The sequence below is a fragment of the Pantherophis guttatus genome, chromosome 6, assembly GCF_059756535.1.
Source record: "Pantherophis guttatus breed Tessera chromosome 6, ASM5975653v1, whole genome shotgun sequence".
Classification (NCBI taxonomy): domain Eukaryota; kingdom Metazoa; phylum Chordata; class Lepidosauria; order Squamata; family Colubridae; genus Pantherophis; species Pantherophis guttatus.
The window spans coordinates 33,608,782-33,619,699 of record NC_142068.1 but is presented as its reverse complement, the minus strand read 5'-3'; positions in this window follow the sequence as shown (position 1 = coordinate 33,619,699).

Genomic DNA, 10,918 nt, shown 5'->3' with positions numbered 1-10,918 from the left:
AAGATCAAGATCAAATTTAAGATTTACAAAACCCCAAAGAACAAGGTGGGTTGACTGTATCAAGTTTCTAATTGTATTATTAACCTGATTCTAAACATATAATCTGAATTTACAAACTTGGATTATATCATTATGGCAAGACAGATTCTACTGGAATACCAGGACTCCAGGTGATTTGCACAAATTCAATACAAAAAAACCCACAATTAATTAAAACAATCATAACTAGCATATTGAAAGAATGGGATAATGGAATAATTTCCAGACAATTCTGCCTGGATTACTAAGAATCTTCATTAACATATTGAAAGAAAACTTAGCTTGTATCCCCGGTCTTTTGCTTCTGTATTAAAAAAATATTTAATATTTATTTTTATCAAGAAGAAAATGCACAAATCAGTGAAAAGTTGGGTGCTTTTTTCCCAAAGGACTTTCTGGTTTTTCTTTAAACATGTTCTTTCAGAAGACTTCTAAAGCTATACAGGTAGTTCTCGATTTACAACAGTTTGTTTAGTGACCATTCACTAAGTTACAATGACACTGAAAAAAGTGACTTATGACCATTTTTCATACTTACAACTGTTGCAGCATCTTCATGGGCACTTGATCAAAATTCAGATGCTTGGCAACTGAGTCATATTTAGGAAGGTTGCAATGTCTCAGGATCATGTGTTCACCTTTTGAGACCTTCTAACAAGCAAAGTCAATGGGGACATTATTAGTGGCAGCAGTATAAGTTATTTTTACTGTTGCCTGAAAGACATTTATTAGGAAAAAAGAAGCTGTTCCTCTTATTTGTTTTTCCTATGAAAACAAAACCTTCTGTAAAAACTGTAACTCTCACTTTGGATTCACAGTTTGTGAATCACAATATGCCAGCACATCAGAGTCCTCTTTAGAACAATTCTTTTCCTAATTATGTGAAGTCTCATAATGTGAATTAATCAGGATGAAAAATATTAAATTTAATAAGCTATGTATATTTAAAATATCTAGGGAACATATTTTGATTAAAAGAACTAATGGACAGCAGTCATTAAAACTTGTCATGAACATTGTGGCTATTCAGATATTTCTCTGAATATGTAATTTAGGACTGTTTATGCTTATTGACCCCCAGAGAGGTTGGATTCAATGTTTCAGTTAATGATCCTAGCTGTGAATAAAATCATGCTTTTAATATTAGAACAGATAGATTAGAGTGATAATTTGTCATGAGATTTTAACAGCAGTTTCTAGAGGACTGGTAGAACCATTCAGAATTTCTTCATATATTGCGATAAATTATATTTTTTAATAGGTTAGAATTCATTAAATATATTTGAAAAAAATCCTATTAATAATTTGTAATTTGATTTAAACTTTGAGTTTTTACCCCAGTTTCATCCCATTTGTCTCAGTTTTGCCTACTTTTTGGAACATGGTCCTACATGACATTAAAAGTCAAGGGAATCTCGCTAGTCATGGCAATAGCATCGATTAGTTTTATGTAAAATATTACCTATCATCAGAGTTCTGGAGATAGTCCATACATTTAATTGGGTCAGAAATCATTTAAAAAACAGAAACAGAGGAGGTTACACTGCCCTTCCAAAGTTGATATAAAAGGGCAAATCCATCATTTTATCTCCCATCAAGATGGAAAGACAAAAAGATGTCTGTTGAGGCAGTCATGGGGTATATAGAAAGATACAGAGAGGTACCATCTGTTTTTGAGGTCCTAGCATTTATCTACATATTCTAATGTGTTTCAGGAGCAATCCATTGCTGTTGAAGAAGAAACTTAAGTGAAGAAGACAGGTCAAGTGTACGGGACAGCAGAAAGAAAGAAAAATATGCAGAAGAAAGTAAAAACTTTGAACCTTAATCAGTGAGCTTCCAATCCTTCTTTCATAGTTGTATTTAATTTTTAATTCTTGTAGAGTTCTGCAAGTCTTCCCAAAGGCACTGCAGATGAAAAATCAATTCCCTTCATTCAGGAAAGACTACCAAACAAATCACTGAGGACCGAACACAACGTTCAGTGCTAAGTATCATAAGGTGGTTCAGCTAATGCAGATCAAAATTTGATCTGGCATGAATGTGCTTTCACAAATTTTTCATTCCTATCACCCTATTGTCAATCACCTTTAGTTGTACCAGTTTTAAATAGTGTTTTCTGATTAAACTGATGGCAACCAACAGCAATTTAAGTGAGAACAATCAGCCCCATTTGCCAGATGATTTGGTGGTGAACCAATCACACAGCTGGATAAGTATCAGTTGTCCATTTGGCCTGTGCTTTAGCATTTAGCTACATTCTTTTCCCTAGTAAAAGTAAAGGTTTCCCCTGTCCAGTCATTTCCGATTCTAGGGGATGGTGTTCTCCATTTCTTAGATGTGGGAGTCAGGCGTTGTCTGAAGTCACTTCTGTGGTCATGCCGAGGCACACAGAATACTGTTATCTTCTCACTGAAATGGTACCTATTGTTTATCTACTCTCATTTGCATGCATTTGAACTTATAGGTTGGCATGAGCTTGTTCTGCCCCAGCTCTGGATTCCCAAGGATTGTGACACACACCAATGGTCCTTATCAAAGTTATAATGTACCAAGAATAAACAAAGTCTGGCAAAGGTTGGCAATTAGCCCAGAAAACAGGATACGATAAGACACTCACTCTCCAAAATGCTCTGTAATAATTACACGTTGTTTCAAGCAAGAAATTATTAACTGCATGCAACTTAAATAGGCTTAGGGAGTGGCCAATTATCCTCAAACCTTACTCTCGAGGGGACCTCCTCCTCCTGAGTAGCCACTCCTGCCTTTTGGCAGCCCTGCGTGCTCGAGCATTGAGGAGAGGCTCCTCCACTTTGCTCTCTCTACTTGAAGGAGCCTCTGGAGGTTCTGAAGGCCCTAGCTGAGTCTCTGCCTCTGGCACCACATCCTCTTCAGCCTCCTCGTTGTCCGGCTGCTGGCGCGACCCCACACCAGCCTCTTTGTCGTCAGGATCAGCCACGATCTGTGCAGGCCGCTGGCGGGCCACAACAGAACTGGGCAAGTAATAGGGGCTCACCCTGCCATGCGGTGCTCAGGTCTTGAACCCAGAGGGTCAGCTTTCTAGCTGACTGGCTCAATGTCTTTAACTTCTAAGCCATCATGCTCCCTCTTTTCTCCAGTAGCAGAGCATACCTACTGGTTGTTTGGTATCCATAGTTCATCACAATGGACTAGGAGAGAGCTATATGGTAAAGTGATTAAGCATGTTACACCCCATAGCAAAACAACCTGCTGTACAGCATCTACAGAGAAGCAATCTGTCTGGAAATACTTCTATTCCATTCATCAGTTGTTTAGTAGCCTATTGCTTTAGGTACCGTTTAGGGATTTTTCAAAACAGCAATAAAGTCCATGCAAAAACAACCTCCCCATAGTCAATGCATGGACAGCACACATCCATCTCACTCGTCAGAATTTGCTTTGAGTGCAGGACAACTGATACACATGGTAGATCATGGTAAGGAAGATGCACAATTAAGCAGATTGCAGTAAGGACGCTGCATAGTTAAATTACCTTTCCTACTTTATAATGCAGTTCCCAATCATTCAATGGATCAGTTATTAGTTCCAGTAAAGTTGTAGAAGGTGATTTATTATCCACTATCCTATCCTTGGATCAGGAACCTCAGTACTAGATTCTGACAGAGTGCTAAATCAGTAATTCTAGCTATCTGTAAAAATCATCCATCAATAATACCAGTGTTGTGTACATCACCATTCAGCAGAAGCCAAAACAGAAGCTAGACAATTGGGAATGGCATTAGCAGTAGGGACAGCAAATGTTGTGCCAGATTAATTTTCTGTGTCTCAAGCATGGATAGAGAAGACCAACTAAATCAAGGGAAAAGTTATAAAGCTCAGAGGCTACAGCAGTATTCATCTATTCAAAATAGGCTGCATTGCTATTGCTATTGGTTTTCTAATTGTTCCTGTCGCCCATCTCCTCCTACTTGTGACTACGTAATTGTAACTTTGTTGCTTGTATCCTTGCAATTTATATTGATATTGATTGTTTCCTAGTATGATTTGATTGCTTATTGTACCGTATGACTGTCACTGGATTCTGTGTATTGTGATTCTTGACAAGTGTATCTTGTCTTTTTATGTATACTGAGAGCATATGCACCAAAGACAAGTTCCTTGTGTGTCCAATCACACTTGGTCAATAAAGAATTCTATTCTATTCTATTCTATTCTATTCTATTCTATTCTATTCTATTCTATTCTATTCTATTCTATTCTATTCTATTCTATTCTATTCTAATCTATTCTATTCTATTCTATCTAGGAACCACTGTGAATAGAATTAATGTGAACCTATGTAGTTCTATTGGGAAAAATGAGTATTTCCTTGGGCTCTTTGGGTGTTTGAGGGGTGGGGTTAGTTTTTTTCTAATCCATATTTTAAAGTGGTTTTTAAAAAAGCCTTAGCACTACTTTGTACCAGTTTTATCATTTTCCTGTCTTTTAGACAAAAAAAAAAAAAGGTACACCACTATTTTTTGGCATGAAAGCAATTAGCAGTTTATGGTATGAAATCAGAAGTCATTCTAGGGCTGCAGAAAATTGTTGTTTGTGTCAGCTTTGAAGTGACAGATGCTCATTTAAGAGCATAGGCCACTACCAATTAATGAATGCCATATCTACAACTGTACAACAATATTTTTATGATATCCATGCCAAGAAGAGGTGGCATATGCAAAGGTTCCTATGTAACAGAACTTGTGAAATGTATAGTATATTAAGTCCTTCTTACAAAACTGACTATAGCTCAAAAACCACATTTTCTAAGAACATGGACAATATTCTTATTTTGTTTTGTAATAAGGATTTGATTTTTAATGGACTATGCACATAAATCAATGGATTACCATTGCAATTTGAACAAGTTTTCTCTAGAGATATTAGCACATAATATCTAGAGATATTAGCATGTTTAAATCATTTTTTTTCTGAGACTGATATTAAATTCCATACAACCTCTTTGTTACATCTATGTCATATATTTGCACATGTTACTGAGTGTAGACAGCATGCCTGGAAAATGTAATAATTTTCTTATAAGTTTCAATCGGGATTCTAAAATAGGGCTCAAAGATGAGGATGTTCATTTTCAAAGTGCTGCTCTGTGGAACATAGCTAAGATCAGGGATCCTCTGTGGCACCTTCCAAAGTTGGCATTCTTATTTGTGGTGAGCCACAAATCCTACTAAAACCTAATCAGCATGGCTGCCTAGAAGACACCAGATTAGATAAAACAAGTTAGAAACCTGTTCGATTCCATATTCTCTTGCCATTGTGAAGTGGTGGGGTTGGATGTGCTTTTATTTGTTAAGAAATATATTTTGATTTTAGGATGGCTCATGTGAAAGCTGTGATTTACACAGAGATTTAAAATACTGTATATGTTATTCTCTGAATTATATAATTTATGCCAAATATTGTTATAAAGACAAATTTAAATATGAGAAGAACTGCAGATTTATATTATTTGTTTATTCAATTTATATGCCACCCAGCTGTCCTAGAGGTGACTCTAGGCTGCTTACAAACAGAGATACATGGGATCTGACTCATGTAAGCAAAAAGAGCAAATTGTCCAGGAGGATAAGGATAATCTTTAGTCTTTGTATGGAAGGACAAACATATCCATTCTTTAATTAAAAGGAAATTTTGTCATCTTTGGTGAATGTGTTAAAAAGCCAGAAATGTTTGGACACAAACACTAAGGCAGAAGATTTTAAAGGTTAACACAGAATTGAAAATCAAATTTTGTTTTGGGATGAGGGTCAAACAGCTGGAAAAAAGTTATGGAAATTGTTCTTATATATGATAACTGTGGTAAGATTATATGCTTTATGTAGTATATATCAATTGCATGCATCAGCAAAGGGATGCAACTTTAATAGGATTTCACTGGAGATGGGATAAATTGCATAGAATGCAGCACAGATTGAATTACCATAAAAAGATTGAATGAAAAAAACATAAAAGGACTGGAGAGTGGTCTTTCTCATCAGTCAACAGGAGACCACAAAAGCAATTGCTGTATTATTTCAGAAGCATCTGAATTAGTCACCAATTCATAACTTCTCTCTGTATTGGATTGATCATTACAGCTCTCTTAATGACCTACTGTAAATATACTTCTCTTGAATTGTCACTTGACAGAAATATGCAATGATTAGGATAACTAAGATGATGGCTAGAATTGTTCATTCACCTTGTAAAGTCTAAACAGTAGTAATATAAAAACAGAATTGTTGTTGACAGTAGCAGGCTTGTAGCAAACAGATTATGTATGCCTGCAAATTAACATGCTTATGGAGATTCTCAAACATCTAGGTCAGAGTTGTTTTTTTTCTTTGCTTTTCAGTTCAGGACTGAAGAAGCTTCTTGGGTGACAAGCAAAATGTTTTCAAAGAAAAAAGACCCCAAGAAAGTCCAGTTGTCTTTTGAAGAACCACCTCTGAAACTGCAGGTTAACAGAAAATACCATACTGGCTCATACAATCAGCTGTGATAATTGATCTGAAATGTCTTCAAAATTCATTGTATTTTAAAATATTTTGTAAGATTCATGCAGCAAAATTCTATATTTCTCTCTGCAACTGAGCAAGGATTGCAGTCTAACAAAATTAAGATCAGTAAATCTGGAATTTAACTGAAATACTTTTCTTTATTAATTCTGGAGAAGTGCAGTGGTGAGTTTTGAGAATTGCAATGGCTTTTTCAATTACTCAAGTAAATTTCTCTTTCCCACTGTGATCCAGAAAGCCCAAACTAAACCAGATGTGCAAAAGGCCTTCTGACTAGTTATGTTGATGTAATAATATAGTAATTCATAATAGTCTAGATTGGAAACAGATTTTCCTGTGCCCTGTGCATAAAGGTGTCAGTTTGGAAGGTAGAAAGGGGTCTAGGATAACTCACCATGGCTAAGTCACTGTAGGACTACTCTCTGTGGACAAATTACACACAGCATAATTCAAAGCAATAAATGTTATCTTTCACTGTTTCTTTGACATTATTTCCATTGACAAAAATGGAAATAGTGTCGAAGAAACAGTGGCAGATAACATTTATTGCTTTGAGTTATCCTGCATGGAATTGTCTGGGGTGAATTGTCCTGCAGCAAGTTGACCATAGCAGGTTGGTCACAGCAATTTGTCCCATTCTGGGCAGAAAGTGTCCTTCCTATAACTCCTTTACTTTGCAAATGTAGAATATCTATATTATTTAAAAGGATCGTCTTTAAGGAACATTAAAGACATTTAATCAGACACATTTATAGCTGATCTATCATCTGCATATGAATTATTTAACCCATTCAATTTTAAAGTCAAATCTAAAAACCATGAACAGAACTGCATTTTGCAGCTTACTTCCAACTGAGAAAACAAAGTAGATTGTAAATTGTACTGTGTTATGCTTGTCATATTTATAGAATTGGTTAAGATCTCATGTTGATCCCCACACAATGGGTCTTTTGCTTATTTGTTTCACAAACCATTCTCAAGCAATAATTTCCTTGAGTGAATGAGCAAACACAAACATGAAACCACAGAGCTAGACTCTTCATATCACTTCGTGTCATAAACTTTCTTCAGTGGCACCAACCTTTTGCAGACACTAGCAATCAAATATATAGAAAATTGAGAATTTGATTTTATCTATATAGTATGAAAAATAACTGAAATATATGCAACATAGAATCAGATTATAGAATAATATTTAAAATGTACATTTATTTTGTCACCAATTCAATCAATAGGAAAAGTTCCACTAGATGTTTTGAATGAAAAACAAGACATAGTTGAGTGAGTGAATAGGTGATAGATTCATTCATTGAACCATGCTGTCTTCTTTAGTGGCTTTACAGATGTGAGTCTTATAGTTCCAGAGACAATTCCTTTTTGATTCTCAATGATATTCATCCACTCAAATTGTTCTGCCGTGTGGAAGTTCATATAGACTCATAGTCCCTGTGACAATTTTTGTTAAGATGTACCTTTTGTGCCAGTTGTGTCCACCTGTGGAATAGAAAAACCTGTTCACACAGAATAATGCCCTGTTCATCTCTTGTTTTGTCTACTCTAACATGGTCTACATGAGGCTGCCCTTGAAGAACTTTTGATAGCTATGACTAGTACAGAATGATGGATATCTCTTAATATATTTGGAAATGTCTTAATATATCTTTCATGAGCTGTGTTGGCTGCCAGTTGGTTTATGGGTATGATTCAAAATGCTAGACATCACCTTTAAGGTCCTATACAGCTCTGGACTGGGTTATCTGAGGGATTTCCTTCTTCTGTGTTTATCTGCCTTTCCAATCAGATCAAATAAGATCACTTCTTTCAGGTCCTATCTTTGCAGGTTTGTTAACTGAGTGCTTTCATCTGTCCTCACTTTTTTGGAACTTCCTCCTGGCAGAGATTTGGTCAACCTATTTTCTCTTGGGTTTCAGGAAAAAAAGATGATGAAGTTCTATAGACTTATCTCTATCTATCTATCTATCTATCTATCTATCTATCTATCTATCTATCTATCTATCTACCTACCTACCTACCTACCTACCTACCTACCTTCCTACCTAACCACCTTCATTCCATACCTACTCACCTTCATTCCATACCTACCTACCTACCTACCATATATAACTATCTATCTATCTATCTATCTATCTATCTATCTATCTATCTATCTATCTATCTATCATCTGGAACATTGTTTTAGAAGTTGACATTGTGAGCTGTCTATAGTCTTTGGGAGTGGGTGGCAATCAACAAATGACTAAATGAATAGATCTATACCATTAAGAGAAGATTATGAGGTGGATGGTGCCAGTCAATATTTCAAGCTTTGAAAAGTAAGCCAAGTGTGGGAGACCACCTGAAATGTTATATCCAACACATCAAAAAGGAAACATATTGTAATTAAATATTGTAATTTAGACCACTCCTACACGTTCATTGTATGTCATCATATATGATGTTTTTCAAGTAGCTTGTTATTTAAGTACTTTTGTTGAAATGAACTGGACCATATAGTGATGGAAGGATGTTTAGGTACATTGATGCAGTAATTCCCAGCAGAATACTCTCATGCTTGCTGGTAATTTGAAATAGGTGAAAGGTTCATATTAGTGTTGAGAGGAACTTTACTTGCAGTTTTGAAAAGAAGCATGGGATCTCTGATTAGATCTAAGACTGTAGAGAAGAAGAAAGTTTAAACACCTCCTTCCATATTCCATATTCATAATCACCACTTATACACTTGCTACTGTAATTATTTAGTTAAATAACATGTACTTGCATACTGTCAATTTAATGACAAAGACACGTAATCTTTGAGTTACGACCATAATAGAGCCCAAAATTTAAATTGCTAAGTGAAACATTTGTTAAGTAAGTTTGGCCCATTTTGCAACTTTTCTTGCCACAGTTGTTAAGTGAATCATTGCATTTGATAAGTTAGTTTTAACATAAGTTAGTTAAGTGAATATGGATTGCCTATTGATTTTGCTTGTCAAAAGGTCACAAAAGGTGGTAACATGATCCCAGAACATTGCAGCCCTCATAAATATGATCCAGTTGCCAAGCAATTGAATTTTGATCATGTGACCATGGGGTTGCAGCAATGATCATAAGTGTGAAAAACGGTCATAAGTCACTTTTTTTCCTACCACCATAGTATTTTTTGAAATATATAAGGACAGTTTCATTAAGCAGAGATAATTAATTATATTCTCCTGGACATTCTATATCCTACAAATTAAATTATAAAGCACTTTGATGAAACCCAGATTCATTTACCCATGTCTGGCTTTTAGATTCAAAGTAAGTAATTATGAAAGCTATGCCAATAAGCTTTGAATCTTATATAGCCGATAATATTTTTAAAATTGGGTTTCAGGTGGAGAAGAATAAAGCCACCTGGTCCAGGCTGCAAAAATATAGACAACCACAAAGCGACAGAAAAGAGATGCAAATCATTCTCTCCAGATTTTTGTACTTCAGTTCCTAAGGGTTTGTTGTTGTTGTTTTTGCACATTTTCAAAAAACAGTTCACCTATTTAATGAAGCCATCCAAATGGAAATATTTCCCATCTTTGTTCACTATTTTATTTGTTCTCTTTAATAAAAGAATAGTATAGAATCTCATCTCTATGGTTACTTTACAGGACAAATTTTTGTTCTGCATTTGCAATTAGATTGGGGGAAAGAGTTAAAAAGAAATTTTCTGTTGGAATATAATTGTCCTTGAAATATTTTTTCCTTGAAATAATCAGAAATTTAAGATTATTTCTAGCTTAGATTACTTTGGTTAACGTTGCTGCTTAACTAAAAATATAAATATAAATAAAAGTTTGAAAAGAAGACAAGATATTTTATCTCTTTCTTTAATCAACTCTTAAATCTGTATATTAATTCTTTATTCCAATCCCTTCCAGATTTGGCAACTAAATTTAATAAGCATTTGGTACAAATCACAGTTTCTCGCAAGTGATGAGACATATGTTGCAACATCTTGGTGCAACCCCCATCCATCAGATACAAGGATATCAGTCATATGCTTGGCATCACAACAGTGCAACACGTCGCTCATCACTTGTGTGGTCCACCCACTGGATTACAATGTAGGAAAGGTACTTGCTTTCAGTACTATATGCTTCTTCTATCTGCTACTGGTAATATATGCAGTGCAGACAAGAGATTAGAAGAGAAATTGGGTTCTGGTGAATTTCCATGTGATTCAAATCACAGCAACTAAGAATAAACATTTCAAGAAGAGTGCTGAGAGAGAATAAAAATAAAAATAAATAAAATGAAATAAAACTTTTATAAACTGTACAGACAAATACAGATAAGCACAA